The sequence below is a fragment of the Vulpes vulpes genome, chromosome 3 (genome assembly GCF_048418805.1).
Source record: "Vulpes vulpes isolate BD-2025 chromosome 3, VulVul3, whole genome shotgun sequence".
Lineage (NCBI taxonomy): Eukaryota > Metazoa > Chordata > Mammalia > Carnivora > Canidae > Vulpes > Vulpes vulpes.
The window spans coordinates 131,100,864-131,117,098 of NC_132782.1; positions in this window are offsets into that span (position 1 = coordinate 131,100,864).

Consider the following 16,235-nt stretch of genomic DNA (forward strand, 5'->3'; position numbering starts at 1 on the left):
TATTTGACTTTGGAACATATTCCATGATGTCTTTTTGTTTGGCAAGAAAGATGTAAACATTATTTGGCTTAGACTAGCTACAAATAATTTAGAAATAGAAGTGAAACTGCTGCTCACCAACTGCTTATCATTTTCTGAACCTGGGGCATTAAAAAATTCCAGAAAGTGAAAACTTACAAAACTCTGACCAAAATGAACTGAGAGACATAGACTTGTTCACCAGATGAAGCCCACGTTATTAAAATTAAGAGGGAAGTGCTTAAAGCTTAAAGAAGGTGGTCTCAGGAAAAATCTGGGAAGTCCAGTATCACTTTATTAGATGGTTAACTAATGTATGAAAATCAAAAGATTCAGAATATTTATTTTTTAATGATTCACTAATATTTAGATGGTTTCCTGAAAACTAGGTTTATTATAAGTCATTAAGAAAAAGTTAGAAATGTCTGGGGATTGCTAAACTTTAGAAATGCTGCTTTAAGGGCAGTTACCCTTTATACTGCTACCCTAAAAAAATATCTTATTCCCACAAGATTGAGGGGTGTATGAAATTAGGGGAAAGAAGCAGCTGACTCGGAATGTTTTAAGTGGTAATAAATCTACCTGGGAATTAAAAGTATGTGTCTAGGGGATCCCTGGGTGGCTCTGTGGTTTAGTGCCTGCCTTTGGCCCAGGGCGTGATCCTGGAGTCCCAGGATTGAGTCCCACATCAATGGGATTGAGTCCCATCATCCACCAGGGCTCCTTGCGTGGAGCCTGCTTCTCTGTGAGCCTGTGTCTCTGCCTCTGTGTGTCTCTCATGAATAAATGAATAAATCTTAAAAAAAAAAAAAAAGTATGTGTCTACATCATTCTTGAAGTCATCAAAAATAATAGCCTTATTTTGCCTGTTCTTCAAGGCTAAAAATATGACTAATGACTAACTTCATAAATCCTTTTGAGATTCCACTTGTTAAATGACACTAATAATATTTGTGTCCCTCTTCAGTTACTTTGGGCACATATGGAGGATCCATTGAGAGCTGATCAAGTACTTTGGGAGAAACATCATAAATTATTGTGGCTGATTCTCCCCATAGCACATGGCAGTAAAGCTAATTTCCGGATTCTACCTATCTCCCAGGTCAACTTCTTTAAGGAAAGATTGCAAACAAAAAAGGTGTAATTATATCTGTTACAGATAACTTCAAAGTGCTGGTCATAATGCTCTGAGTCATTCCTGCATTTCTGTGTGTCAGCATCTCCGAGAGTCTGTGCTTAAAGGCACAGTGTCTTGAAGGGCACTCAGTACTGACATCATAGCCATTATACGAGTGTTTGAATATACAGAACTACCCTAGGAGCTCGGATGCAGGAAACAGAACAAGCACTTAAGATGCATTTGCTATAGAGAAAGTAACACCAAAAACTTTAGAGTCATACTTGATGCCACTTTTTTAATCAAGTTCCACATCCACAAAGTACATGGCTACTCTTTAAATATATATATATATACACACACACACACACACACACAAAATATACACTACTTCTCGTGTCCTTGTCCAAGCTACCATTATCTATTATCTGGATCATTGCATCAACCTCTTAATAGGTCTCTTTGCTTCAAAAGACCCCTCCTGTTGTATTGCTCTACGGGAATCATCTCAGTGACTCAGATTTGACTGGCGGATTAGTGAGTAGGGATAAGAGAGGGGACTGTAGGGTTTCTACATAATATAAATAACAAACATCTATGGAAAACTTAATATATGCCAGACTCTATGGTAAGTATTTCTTACATTATCTCATTTATTCTTATAACTAGTCTAGTAGATAGCATTATTAGCCTCATTTTACAAATGAAGAAGTGGATGCTGCAGCCAATCACAGCGGAACGTGGATGGCTGTCATCAGTGTAGTTTTCAGATCTAAGTCTGCATCTAAAATTGTGCTAAAAATCTAGAGAGTATCAGGCTAAGTGAAATAAGTCAGTCAGAGAAAGACAAATGCCATATGACCTCACTCATATGGAATTTAAGAAACAAACAAACAAAAAAGAGTAAAGGTAAAGAGAGAGAGAAACCAAGAAACAGAGTCTTATCTACAGAGGCCAAACTGATGGTTACCAGAGGGGAGGTGGATGGGAGAATGGGAGAAATAGGAGATGGGGATTAAAGGGTACACTTACCGTAATTTAAAAAAAAGAAAAGAATATGTCACTTTCGTCCTCAAACCCTTTCAATGGCCAAAATCCTCATCAGAGCCTGTGAAGCCCTATATGCTCTGTCCCCCACCCCATGTTTCTCTAACTTCATCTCTGCTTTTTCCATTCTTTTCTTTTTCTATTCCAACTTACCAGCCTCTAAGCCATTCCTATATCAGAGCCTTTGCACTAACTATTCCCTCTGCCTTGACTGCACATCCCCTAGATATTCATTTGGTGCGCTGCCTTGCTTCTTTCAACTCTCTATTCAATTTTTTTTTCCATAAAGATGTTTCCTAACCATTCCATCTAAATTAGAATGCTCCATTGCTCTCGATTTCCCATTTCCTATTTTTTCTCTATAGCACTATAGCAATTATAAATCTGTTTATTTGCCTATAGTCTGTCTGCCCTTCCTGCTGCATGAAGGGAGAAAAGGGACATTATCTGTTGCAATCAGTGCTGTATCCTCAACATGAAGAACAAAACTTGTTATGAAATAAATTGAGTAAATGAAATGATTATGATATGTTAGGCACTCTGTAATATCTGATCATTTATTCTAATCATTCCATTTATCAATTGGTATGTAATAATCTACCTCAAAGCATAGAGGATTAAAATAATAGCTCTCATTTGTTTTGCTCATGAATCTGCAATTTGGACAGAACTCAGTTTGGAAGGCTTATTTCTGGCTCCATTTGGCAACAGCTAAAGCAGCTCAGCTGGGGCTGGAAGGATCCATATTCAAGATGGCTCATTCACATGGCTGGTAAGTTGGAGCTTGGTATTGGCTAGGAGCTTGGTTCTTCTCCATGTGGGCTCTCTGTGACTTCTTGAGCTTCTTCACAGAATGATGGCTAAGTTCCAAGACTGAGTATTCTAAGAGAACAAGGTAGAAGTAATGGCATAGTGTGATTTCTATAGTACTCTGCTAGTCAAGGCAGTCACAAAGGTCACCCAAGAGTAAAAGAGACGTGGATTTTACCTCTTAATGGGGGAGTGGCATGGTTCTAGAAACACATGCAGAATGGGCAACATCTTTTGATATCTTTTAAGAATATAATCTGCCATGCTAATTAAACCAATTTTGGAGAAATTATAAAATAATTACAACAACAAAAATATTGATGTGTATGGAACTGTCCTATACAATAGCTGCACTTTTCTTGGGTTCATGTTAAATACAAGTTATGCTTAGTTATGCTCAAAAAAAATAATCCAATTTCTCTCCAGACTTTACCTCTGTTGGCTCTTCTCCATCTTCGATAAACACCTCTTCAAATCCTGACTTCAAGAAGGACTGAATTCTTGCTCTTTTTTCTTCTCCACTATTAAACAATTATATTGAATAAAATTTAAAGTACCAATAAAAAATTCAATACATGTATTCTGATCACACATCTTAAATGTTCTGATTCTTTTTTTAATTCTTTTTTTTAAGATTTTTAAATTAATTTATTCATGACAGATAGAGAGAGAGAGAGAGAGAGGCAGAGACACAGAGAGACACAGGCAGAGGGAGAGGGATTCTTAACCAAATTTTTTTCAAATATTCCTCCTTCTGTGCCGTTGAATAGATATGGGTTAAAATTTTGACCTTTGCAAATACCACCTGAACAACCCTTATGAACTACCTGTTTGCAATCTTTGTCAATTTTACTATTGGATTGTTAGTGTCTTCCCCTTTTGATTCATAAGTGGGGTTTTTTTTAATGTAACAAGAACATTAAATCTTTCCCTCCTGGTTTGTTGTTCACCTTTCAATTTTATGTGAAGTATTTGTTGACATATATAAGTTTACAGCTGATTCTGGCTGGTCTGATATTGCTTGCAGTGCCTCTGTGCACCAGAAGGAGGAGTGCAATCAGAAAGCTGCCGGAACATAAAACTGTATTTCAAGAAGCAAAAGACAAATAGCAAAAATGAACTAATGACCAACTCCTCTACACCTAAGTGTACCTGAAGGAGAGGGCAGATACTAGCTGCTGTCCCCAAAACTGTGAAATAGAGGAGGATGTAGGCTGGGAGAAGCTTGTCAGGATTCCTCTATTTCCAATAGCCAAAGGGCAGGAGCGGGTCAGTTTGAGTGTGTGTGTGTGTGTGTGTGTGTGTGTGTGTGTGTGTGTTTGGGGGAGCATGGTGAATGTCTTAGGAACAGAAATTGATTAATGATAGAATCAGTAGGTGTCAGTAAGTGACTTTACAATTCAAAGTGCTGTTTTCTTAAAACCAGGAAGAACAAGACTCTATGGACATTATGCAGGTCATATTAATGTACATTTGTGCATTTGGCCCTAAAATATGACACAATCTCTACATGTGCCACAACTATTCATTGTATTTTAATCTATAACACAGATGGACACTCTCTTTTTTTTAAGATTTTATTTATTCATGAGAGACACAGAGAGAGAGAGGCAGAGACACAGGCAGAGGGAGAAGCAGGCTCCATGCAGGGAGCCTGATGTGGGACTTGATCCTGGGTCTCCAGGATCACGCCCTGGACTGGAGGTGGCGCTTAAACCGCTGAGCCACTGGGGCTGCCCGGACACTCTCTCTTTAGTATGGAATTGATTGTACTTCCTGGCCATTGTCTCCTAATTTTTGTCCCTTTCTTTAAAGCATTAATATGTGCTGCCAGTCTTTGGTTGAGGCAAAGACCAACTCAGGATGGAACGCCTTTTCAAGAATATCTAAGGCTCAAAAAAAAAAAAAAAAAAAGAATATCTAAGGCTCAGTAGTAGTGAATTGTATATTTTAAAGACCTTAAGGGAGTGAATCAATTTTGAGATGGCTTCAAGTTTGAAACCAACAACCCAGAAACACTCTAGACCATTTTGGGCCCCAGAGCCAGAGTAGCAACAAAGAGGGGGAATGAGGTTTAGGATGCACAAAATCTTCATTAGCACCACAGTATTTGATATAGACAATTAGTATTTTCTCAATTTCTCTAAAGTGTCATGTAAATGCAGCTTCAAGATCTTACCCCTCAGCCTAACTTCCCCACTGAGAAAGCTGTCTGTCCCATGCCCCTGCTATGTGGAAATCCTAAAGCCATTGCTAGTTCATTATCTGTAGTGATCCACAACATTTGGCTTCCTGTCTTGGCTTGATGGTTACAGTCTTATCTTTAGTTTTTGAGTAAATGCAATTGAGAATGCTTGAACTTTGCCCAACTTTAAGTGTAGTTTCAATGTTTACATTGGAATAATAGGTTCTGATCAGCATTAGTTGGGCACAAGTAGGTATAGTTTTAACTTCTCTACTAAACTGAAATGTTTGCCTTTATTTTACTGTGTGTACTTCATTGGTTCTTTAATTACAGTAGTGATCATTAAAGCATTAAATCATAGGTAAAGGCTCGGGTAAAAAAACTTCTAAAATAGCTCTTCGCTTTAAAGCCAAACAATTTAGAATAACTTTCTGTCCACTAAGACTGTAAAATTCACATGACTTTCTAGATGACAGACTTTTTACATTTTACTATTCCCATTACTTGATACATTTGTTGTTTTTATTGTTTTAAAGATTTTATGTATTTATTAGAGAGAGAGAGAGCACGAGCAGGAGGAGGGGTAGAGGAAGAGGGAAGAGCAGGGAGCCCCAATGAGGGACTCTATCCCAGAACTGTGGGATCATGACTCAAGCCAAAGGTAGCCACTTAACACTTAACCTACAGAGCTACCCAGGCTACTCAACACATTTGGTAAATAATCATAAAATAAATTCTTTTCCCTATAACAAAGTAAGTTTTTTTCTTTTTTTTTTTTTTAAGATTTTATTTATTTATTCATGAGAGACACAGAAAGAGAGAGAGGCAGAGACACAGGCCAAGGGAGAAGCAGGCTCCATGCAGGAAGCCCTACGTGGGACTCAATCCAGGGACTCCAGGATCACTCCCTGAGCCAAAGGCAGGAGCTAAACCACTCAGCCACCCAGGGATCCCCCAAAGTAAGTTTTTTTTCTACAAAAGACTATATTCTCTCTCTCTCTCTCTCTCTCTCTCTCTCTCTCTCTCTCTCTCCTAGAATTCCTCTCAGGTAGAGCCCAGTATTTACTGGAGAAAATACTTGGTAAAGATGCTGGTGAAGGGTGAGACCTTAAGGACATGTTCAAGCAGCAAGCTTGCTAAATTGCTATGCAGAAAGCCAGGTGACGAATTTGCTTTTCTTCTGAGAGGGAATAGGGTGGACAAGAGAGAGGGAGAGGGCAACAGAAAAGAGTGAAGCCATTGCAGTGGCTTTCTATGGGTTCACCCCTCTAAATGACTCCACATATCTTCAGTAAAGTCTACTAAAATTCACAAGAAGTTGTTGGAAGCGAATTTCTTGTGACAACTTATGAAGGGCTAGTTCTGGGAAGGTATCAATGAAAAAGGAACAAAAACAGCAAGCCCCAAAATAAGAGCCAAAGACAGATATGACCATGAAATCATAAACACTGGGAATTAGCAGAAATCCTGATTAGAACACTGGATTTTATAGCTATCAGAAACAGGGGGACTGAGCTCTCTGAGAGTCAAGGGAGTTCCCAGGTGAATCTGAAATAATCCTCAAAGATAATTATTTTAGGAAGGTAGAGCACTGCCTGACACAAATCTTGAAGCCTGACAGTTGAAGTTAAAAAGAAGGATAACCACCACCTAACTTTATCACTTGGAAATTTTTTTTTTTTCACTTGGAAATTTAAAACATATAATAAGAATTGGCTTTTTTGGCATTACCTTAAAGAATCTACTGGTTCCGTTTTTTAAAACTCCCACTCCAGCTCAGCGTTTTAGCCCCTGCCTTTGGCCCAGGGCCTGATCCTAGAGACCCGGAATCGAGTCCCACGTCGAGCTCCCTGCATGGAGCCTGCTTCTCCCTCTGCCTGTGTCTCTGCGTCAGTCTGTCTCTATGTCTATCATGAATAAGTAAATAAAAATATTTTTTAAAAAATAAAATAAAAAAATAAAAATAAAACTCCCACCCCCCAATTTTTGCAGAAATATATCTTATTTTATTTTTTAGATTATCTTATTTTATTTTTAAGATTTTATTTATTCATGAGATGTGCTCGCTTCGGCAGCACATATACTAAAATATTTATTCATGAGAGACACAGAGAGAGAGGCAGAGACATAGGTAGAGAGAGAGCAGGCTCTATGCAGGAAGCCCGATGTGGGACTGGATCCCAGGACTCCGGGATCACACCCTGAGCCAAAGGCAGATGCGCAACCGCTGAGCCACCCAGGCGTCCCAAATATATCTTATTTTAAAGTAGGTACCAGGAATATCTGGCTGACTCAGTCAGTTGAGAGTGTGACTCTTGGTCTTGGGGTTGTGAGTTTTTTGTTGTTGTTGTTGTTGTTTTTTAATTTTTTTTTAATTTTTATTTATTTATGATAGTCACAGAGAGAGAGAGAGAGGCAGAGACACAGGCAGAGGGAGAAGCAGGCTCCATGCACCGGGAGCCTGACGTGGGATTCGATCCCGGGTCTCCAGGATCGCGCCCTGGGCCAAACCGCTGCGCCACCCAGGGATCCCAGGGGTTGTGAGTTTGAGCCCCACATTGGGTGTAGAGATTAGTTAAGAAAATAAAATCTAAAAAAAAAAACAAAAAACAAAAAACAAAAAACAAAAAACAAAAACCCTAAACCTAACCAAAGAGGTAAAGGATCTGTACTCTGAAAACTATAAAAATACTTATGAAAGAAATTGAGGGGGTGCCTGGGTGGCTTAGTGGTTGAGCATCTGCCTTTGGCTCAGTGCATGGTCCCAGGGTCCTGGGATCAAGTCCCCATCAGGCTCCCTGCAGAGAGCCTGCTTCTCCCTCTGCCTCTCTTCTTGTGTCTCTCATGAAATAATAATAAATAAAATATTTTTTAAAAGAAAAAATTGAGGAAGACACAAAGAAATGGAAAAACATTCCATGCCCATGGATTGGAAAAACAAATATTGTTAAAATGTCTATGCCACCCAAAGCAATATACACATTCAGTGCAATCCCTATCAAAACACCATTGGCATTTTTCACAGAGCTGGAACAAGTAATCCTACAATTTGTATGGAACCACAAAAGACCCCAAATCGAACAACCGAAGGAATGTTGATAAAGAGAAGTAAAGGTGGTGGCATCACAATTCTGGACTTCAAGCTATATTACAAAGCTGTCATCATCAAGACAGTATGTTATTGGCAAAAAAAAAAAACTGACACATAGATCAAAGGAACAGAATAGAGAACCCAGAAATGAATCCTCAACTCTATGGTCGACTAATCTTTGACAAAGCAGGAAAGAATATCCAATGGGAAAAAGACAGTCTCTTCAACAAATGGTGTTGGGAAAATTGGACAACCACATGCGGAAGAATGAAACTAGACCACTTTCTTACAGCATACACAAAGATAATTTCAAAATGGATGAGAGACTTAAATGTGAGAAGGGAATCTGTCAAAATCCTAGAGGAAAACAGAGGCAGCAACCTCTTTGACCTTGGCTGTAGCAACTTCTTACTAGACACGTCTCTGGAGGTAAGGAAAACAAAAACAAAAATGAACTATTGGGATTTCATCAAGATAAAAAGCTTTTGCACGGCAAAGGAAACAACAAAACTAAAAGGTAACCTATGGAATAGGATAAGATGTTTGCAAATATCTTATCAGATAAAGAGCTAGTATCCAAAATCTATAAAGAACTTCTCAAACTCAACAACCAAAAAACAAATAATCCAGTCAAGATATGGGCAGACAACATGAACAGACATTTCTCCAAAGAAGACATATGAAGACATGGAAAAAAAGCTCAATGTCACTTGGCATTAGGGGAATCCAAACCAAAGCCACAATGAGATAACACCTCACATTGGTCAGAATGGCTAAAATTAACAAGTCAAGAAACAACAGATGTTGGTAAGGATGCAGAAAAGGGAACCCTCTTACACTATTGGTGGAAATGCAAGTTGGTGCAGCTACTCGGGAAAATAGTATGGAGCTTCCTCAAAAAGCTAAAAATAGAGCTGTCCTTGGACCCAGCAATCTCATTACTAGATATTTACCCAAAATATAAAAACATAGTGATTTGAAGGGGCACCTGCACGCCAATGTTTATAGCAGCAGTGGATTAGCCAAACTGTGGAAAGAGCCCAGATATCCATTAAAAGATGAATGGATAAAGATGTAGGGAGGGGCAGCCCCGGGGGCTCAGCGGTTTAGTGCCACCTTCAGCTCTGGGTGTGATCCTGGAGACCCGGGATCGATTCCCACGTTGGCCTCCCTGCATGGAGCCTGCTTCTCCCTCTGCCTATGTCTCTGCCTCTCTCTCTCTGCCTGTCTCTCTCTCTCTCATGAATAAATAAATAAAATCTTAAAAAAAAAAGAAGAGGTAGGGAATATATATACATATTGGAATATTACTCAGCCATCAAAAAGAATGAAATATTTCCATTTGCAATGACATGGATGGAACTAGAGGATATTATGCTAAGTAAAATATGATTTCACTCATATGTGGAATTTAAGAAACAAAACAGGTGAACATAAAGAAAGGGAATGAAGGGCAGCCCCGGTGGCGCAGCGGTTCAGCGGGCGTGCAGCCCAGGGCGTGATCGTGGAGACCCCGATCGAGTCCCTGCATGGAGCCCGCTTCTCCCTCTGCCTGTGTCTCTGCCTCTCTCTCTCTCTCTCTCTCTGAATGAATAAATAAATAAATAAATCTTAAAAAAAAAAGAAAGGGAATGAAAAATAAAATAAGATGAAAATAGAGATAGAGGCAAACCATAAGAAACACTGAACTCTAGGAAACAAACTGAGGGCTGCTGGAGGGGAAAGAGTGGGGGGATGGGGTAACTGGATTAAGGAGGATTATGCCATAAGGAGGGCACATGATGAGATGAGCACTGGGTGTTATATACAACTGATGAATCACTAAATTCTACTGCAGTAACTAATGATACAGTATATGTTAACTAAATTGAATTTAAATAAAATTTTGAAAAAAAATGTAGGTAACTATTAGAAAATAGGATGTAAGACTGGAATTTCAATGCACCTAAGAATTAATGTTGTTAAATCTCTCCAGATTTATGTTGAAAGTTTTTTTGGGGTATGAAAACTAATTTATGTTGCTTTCATACTCTATTCTTTTGCATCCTGTTCTCTGGGTTGGATGTTTAGCTATACTTGTTAAGTCCTAGGCGTCAGAGTGAGCAGTTTCTCCATTTCAACATGGCTTCAGCATTCACTACCTCTCTGACCCTTAAATTCTTTATCTGGAAAATGACAATAATAATAGTATCTACCTCCAGGAGTTACTATGAGGATTAGAGAAATACTTAGTGTTTCTTTTTTTTTTTTTAAAGATTTTATTTATTTCAGAGAGAGAAAGAGAACACAAGTAGGGGGTAGGCAGAGAGAGATGGAGAAGCAGACTTCCCACCGAGCAGGAAGCCCAATGTAGGCTCGATTCCAGAATCCTGAGATCAGGACCTGAGCTGACAGTAGATACTTAACCAACTGAGCCACCCAGGTGCCCCTCACTGCTCTTTCTTATTAGTAGTATTGATGGAAATACACATACACCTAATTTTTACTCTGATGTTTCATCATCTTCTTGGTTTTCAGGTTTATCTCTTGAAATCAATATGGAGAAAGTGTTAGGACCTAAAGGGAGTTTCTCTTGAATAGCACTAGATATAAACAAAGCAGGCAAGTGGTAAAAGGGACTCTTCAGGACTGCAACTGGAAGGCTTCATAGCTATTAAATGTTTCCCTCACTGGTGGCTAATATTCCATAAGCAGAAATCTGGCTGCTTAGGTAAGAATTTTGCTCAAAAATAAATATAAAAAAATACTGCTGGGGAACATAATGGAGTGAATAATTCTTAGAATAATCCCTCTTTCCTAAGAAGAGGGATTTTGAATGAGATTATAAAGGAGAAAATATGGGGGGGCAATGGACTTCTGATAATCATAAAAAAACAATTAGAATATTGAGAAGATAGTATTCCAAGGACAAATGAAAAGGTTTAATTATTAAAATGTCAGAGTTAAGAGAGTCCATTTGCAAAATCCTGATATTGTAGCAGATTATGAGTCTGGGTAATGAGACAAGTCAACATGAAGAGTGGAAACTGCTGTCTGCAGGTGTTGTCTTAGAAGGCAGGGTGAGTGGTTAGGCTTCCTTATCTACCTCCCTTAGATTGCTTACCTACGCTGTTGGAATTATCTGGCAAATGCAGGTGGTCCTGGAAACTGAGGATTAGAACTGAGGCTCACAATGAGTATGGTGGCCCCACTCAGACCCATGGCTCTCAGCTTTGATGTAGTTCCCATGATTTCACTAGAGTCTTGGAGACTGAGCAAGCATAGGAGATCTGTTGGAGACCAAAGAGATTTCCTAAATCACAGACTTGTCAGGAGTTAGACAGGCTTATGTTTGAGTCCTGACTCAATGGCTTACTCACTGTGTGACTTTAGCAAATTGCCTAACTGCTCTAAACCTCAGGGTTTTTTTTTTATCTGTAAAACAAAGATTAATACTACTTCATGAAGTTATGAGTATTAAGTAATATACTTCACAAAACAAATGAACAAACAAAAAAACAAACAAAAAAATCCCCAGATTCTTACATACAAAGAACAAACTGGTGGCTGCCAGAGGCAAGATGAGAAGGGGGATGGGTAGAATAAATAAAGGGGATTAAGAGGTACAAACTTCCAGTTATAAAATAAATAAATTCCAAAGATGAAAAGTACGGCATAGGGAATATAGTCAATATTACAATAACATTGACTGATGACAGTTGGTGACTACACTTATTGTGGTGAGCCGTGAGTAATGACGGAATTGTCAAATCATTATGTTGTACACCTGCAACTAATATAACACTGTGTGTTAATTATACTCCAATTAAAAAATATATGCATAGGGATCCTTGGGTGGCGCAGCGTTTTAGCGCCTGCCTTTGGCCCAGGGCGTGATCCTGGAGACCCAGGATCGAATCCCACGACAGGCTTCCGGTGCATGCTTCTCCCTCTGTCTATGTCTCTGCCTCTCTCTCTCTCTCTCTCTGTGTGACTATCATAAAAAAAAAATATATATATATATATATAGTTCATGTGAAGTGCTTAGCATGTATACCTAGCTATATATAATAAAGTATAGCTATTTTTATAATTATTTTTATGGTGGGGGTATGATGGTTTGTCTTATGTGTCAACATGGCTAGACTATGGTATCCAATTATTTAATCAAATACAAATATAGGTGCTACTGTGAAGGTAATTTGTAGATGTGGTTAACATCTATAGTTGGTTGGTTTTAAGTAAAAGTGATTACCATTGATAATGTGAGTAGGCCTCATCTAATCAGTTGACGGCCTTAAGAGTAAAAACTGAAGCTTCCTGGAGAAGAAGTTCCACCTCAAGTATGCAGCATAAAATCCTGCTTGACTTTTTAGTCTGCCAGCTGCCTTACAAATTTTGGACTCAAGACTGCAACATCAACTCCTGTGTGAATTTCCAGCCTGCCAGGCTGCCCTACACATTTCAGACTAGCCAATCCTCCAAATCACATAAGCCAACTCCTTAAAATAAAGGAAGTGTGTGTGTGTGTGTGTGTGTGTGTGTGTGTGTGTATCCTATTGGTTCTGTTTCTTTGGAGAACCCTGACTGATACAAATAGTATTGTATATGTATGAAATGTAGTTTGGCCATAGATCAATACAAGAGTTTTAGAAAATCCATTAGAGATAGTGGAGGAAGGAGAGAGGACAAGAGAAGTTCTAAGAAAAATAGCATCCTCTATATAGGATGCTCACTAGACCCAATTAAAATTTCCAGGAAGTAGGATCCCTCAACTTTTGTATAACCCAAAGTGTCTATGCAAAGCTGGGCCTGGTCTCCCTGGAGAACTTTCAAACTTTCACTTCACTATTACTGAGGATCTTCTCCCATGGAGAATTGCTTGCTCTACCATACCCCTTCCAAAGTGGCCCTCTGGGATTCACTGGAAGGAGCTATCAGACTTGCCTCTTTTTCATGGCTCAGGCCCTTCACAGTTAATCTGAAGACTGAATGATGCTGTTCAAGAATCAGGTGCCTTAGTGCCTCAGTTGGTTAAGTGCCATAAGTATAGACTCTTAATCTCAGGTCTCAATTTCATGGTTGTGAGTTCAAACTCTTAATCTCAGGTCTCAATTTCATGATTGTGAGTTCACTCCATGCTGGGTGTGGAGCCTACTTAAGGAGGAGGAAAAAAAAAAGAAACACTGAAGGAAGTCTGGCCCTCCCAGGCTCCTATTCCTCAGTGGCTCTGGACACAAGGTAAACGGCAACAAAATGCTCGGGAACACAATTCTCATCCAACCCCTAAGGATTCCAAGGGTTGACTCTTTCCTGGTTTATGTCATGTACTAGTTTTTATATGTTTCCAAAACAAATATAGATACAACATAGTGATTAGAATCAGAGTTGGAATTTGCTGTTTTAGGGTCCCAAAGGGCACCTAGCTTTTAATTAAAACTCAGATAAACTACTTACTGTATCTGGGCAATGAAGCAGTTACTTCAGATTTTCTTTACACATTAATCATATTAATGATTCAGATTTTAAAAATCAACTTGTCAAATGACTTAAAAACCACTCATTTCACACATTACTTAAAATTACTTAAAAAAATCAAGATATTACTGTGCGTTGAAGACCATTTGAACAAATGGAAACCTAAGAGGCATACTACCAGTGTGGATTGTCTTGATAAAAAAGATTTTTTTGCATTATACATATTAAATGTGTAGGTGATTAAATATGGCCAATTTTATCTCACTTAAATTTCTATTACATGGGTCTCATCAGCATTTTTTCCCCTCAGTCTGTTATTTTATTTTTAGGATTTTATTTATTTATTCATGAGAGAGAGACAGAGACAGGCAGAGGGAGAAGCAGGCTTCCTGCAAGAAGCCTGATGCAGGACTCGATCCCAGGACCCCGGGATCACAACCTGAGCCAAAGGCAGATGCTCAACCATGAACCACCAGGTGCCCTCCCTCTGTTTTACCTTCCTGAAATTCCAGTTTTATCAGATCATGATTAACAATGAGCTTCCTCAGGCCGTGGTTGGCTCTGTCAGCTAAGCATCTGCCTTGGCTCAGGTCATGATCCAGGGTCCTGGGATCAAGCCCTGCATTGGGCTCCCTGTTTAGCCTGCTTCTCCCTTTCTCTCTGCCCCTCCCCCTGCTCATGCTCTCTCTCTCTCTTTCTCTCTCTCTCTCTCTCTCTCTCTCTCTCTCTCTCCCCCCCTCACAAATAAATGGATAAAAAAATATTTTAAAAAATTTGGGGGCGTTGACTGAGGAATCAAACTGAGGGGTGAGGATGAATTGGCTAGACAGCAAAACTGATAACCATAAAACTGAAAGACTAGATTGAGGAGGCAAATATTGAGCACATATGGATAAAATTTTATATTGGTAGATGTTAGAAGGTGGAAGAAGAACGTTAAGTATCCTCCAAACTGAAAGGCACTCTGTGACCAGAAAGCTAAGGAAGCTACTTCATATCATTTACCCGTGGGTTTTATTCCGGATAACTTAGTGACAGGAGTGGAGGGCATGGAGACCAGGCAGACAATGATGCAGATGCTGTGCAGCTACTCTCCTCAAAGTCTGGAACTTAATCCACAAATTTTACAAAGGAAGGGATGTGCAGAGGTCACTGAGGTGAGGTCAAGGGTTTAACATGTAGCAGACCTCGTGCACCATCTGAGAGCCAGAGGCGAAGGAGGGAAAGAGACTATGTTATCTCTACTAGTTATCTAAGGAACTTTAGGGAAGATCAGAACAAACCTTCCTTCATTCCAATCAGGGCATACATCAATCTCTGAGGGGGCTGAAACACGTAGCCCTGAGGGAGGTCACTGCGTGGACATGAACAAGATGAAGTGCCAAAGATGGTGTACCATTGTCACACTCCTAGGCCAGAAATATGTTTCATCCTATTTTCAATGGAAGAAAATAATTTGAGGAAGAATGCAGCTATAAAACTGTTGAAAATTATTGTTCATTTGACCAAAATCTGAGTTTTGATCTCATTGATGTCACTGCCTACTCTGTATCTACACCCAGGTAATTCAACGTGCCGAGGGTAAAACACATAACCGCACCAAATGCTCTCATTTTAAATTCATGACTGTGAACATCAGGTGGATCATTGATGATGCCTGGCAATCATACTATATTTCTTTAGCGAATTCATTTTCTCACTCTCGTAGACGACTATTTCATACCTTTTCTTGGCTCCTTAAAACTGCCAATATTTTTTCCACCTCCACTCTCAGATGATGACATCTCTTCTTAATTCACCAAGAAATAAGCACAACCAGAAAAGAATGTCTACACATTCAAACATGTTGGTATTTGTCTTGCTTTAATAACAAACAAAAAACACTGCCTTCAACCACTCCCACATTTTTTACCTTTCCTTTATGGCAAAACCCTTTCAAAGACTTGTCTGTTTCTCTAATTCTACTTCCTTTCCTCTTAGTTTTTCCTGGACCCACTTCAGTCAGGCTTTTGCCCACACTGTTCTTGGAAACAGCTAATGATCACCAGTGAGTTCTATATTGCTAAATCCTATGACCATTTCTCTTGACCTATCAATAACAAGTGACTCAGCATTCTTGAAACACCTTTTTATTTTCTCTTGGTTTTCCTTCCGCTTCACTGGCTGCTCTTTCTCAGTCTCTCATTGGTTCCTCTTCAGCCCAAACTTTCATTTTCCCCAGGCTAAGAATCAGTCTTTGATCCTCTCCTCTCTCTTTTTTTTAATCTATACTCACTCCCTTAATTCAACTTCATGTCTTCAAAAGTGTCCATAAGTCTGATCTCATTTTTTAAAATAAACAAAAAAACAGTAGGTTTTCAATACTCAGAAATGAGACAGAAAGGAAATAGGAAAAAAAAGTAAAAAAAAAAAAAAAAAAGAAAGAAAAGAAAGGAAATAGGCCAAAAAAGGAATGGTGATTATCATTTGGTCATGAGATTATAAATGCTTTTAATCTCTATTTTTTTTTT